We start from the raw sequence: 985 nt of genomic DNA, 5'->3' as shown, positions 1-985 counted from the left end.
AGGAGAGGCGCCTACATGGTACTGACAGTGAATGTGATTTGGATGTCAATTCTGCCATCCAGGGCCTTCGATGTAAGAGAATGCAAATTTAAGGCAGACATTGAGAATGTGAGTTTGAGGTGAGAACCCTAGCCTTGCTCTTCCAGTGCTGTAAGAAGAGCATAGGGAGCGGGACAGATGGAAAGATAAGACAGACATGGGAGAGACAGGCAGAGAGACAGCGAGATGTTCAGCAAAGCAGCCAGTGGGCAGAGGAGCCCCCATGTAGCTCCCTGGCGTTACCTTGGCAATTTTCCTAGTTTCTAGATAGCCTGACAGAGGCGACAGAATAATTTGGTCACTTCCATGACAATGTCACCACTTTTGAGATGTATTACCCTGTTTCCCCGAAAATAAGACCTAGGCGGACAATCAGCTCTAATGTGTCGTTTGGAGCAAAAATTAATATAAGCCCGGTCTTATATATCATATTATATTATGTTATATTATAATATTATATTATATAAGACCCAGTCTTATATTATAGTAAAATAAGAGCAGGTCTTATATTAATTTTTGCTCCAAAAGACGCGTTAGAGTTGATTGTCTGGCTAGGTCTTATTTTCGGGGAAACATGGTATAGTTGTTCCCCTCTTCTTCGCGAGGGACACTTTCAAGACCCCCAGTGGATGTCAGAAACCATGGAGAGTACCAGACTACACACACACACACACACACACACACACACACAGAGGGTGCCAAAAAAATGTATACACATTTTAAGAAAGGAAAAAACTGTATTAAAATTACGCTGATGGTAACCACTTTGAGCACCTCTTGTAATTGCAGAAGTCAAACGTGACTTGTATTCATCTTTTGTTATCGGCACATATTGAGTATTACAATTTTAATACAGTTTTTTCCTTTCTTAAAATGTGTATACATTTTTTTGGCACCCTGTGTGTGTGTGTATGTGTGTACGTGTGCACATGCTACATGTTTCCTC

The sequence above is a fragment of the Rhinolophus ferrumequinum genome, chromosome 26 (genome assembly GCF_004115265.2).
Source record: "Rhinolophus ferrumequinum isolate MPI-CBG mRhiFer1 chromosome 26, mRhiFer1_v1.p, whole genome shotgun sequence".
Lineage (NCBI taxonomy): Eukaryota > Metazoa > Chordata > Mammalia > Chiroptera > Rhinolophidae > Rhinolophus > Rhinolophus ferrumequinum.
This window is presented reverse-complemented; position numbering follows the sequence as displayed.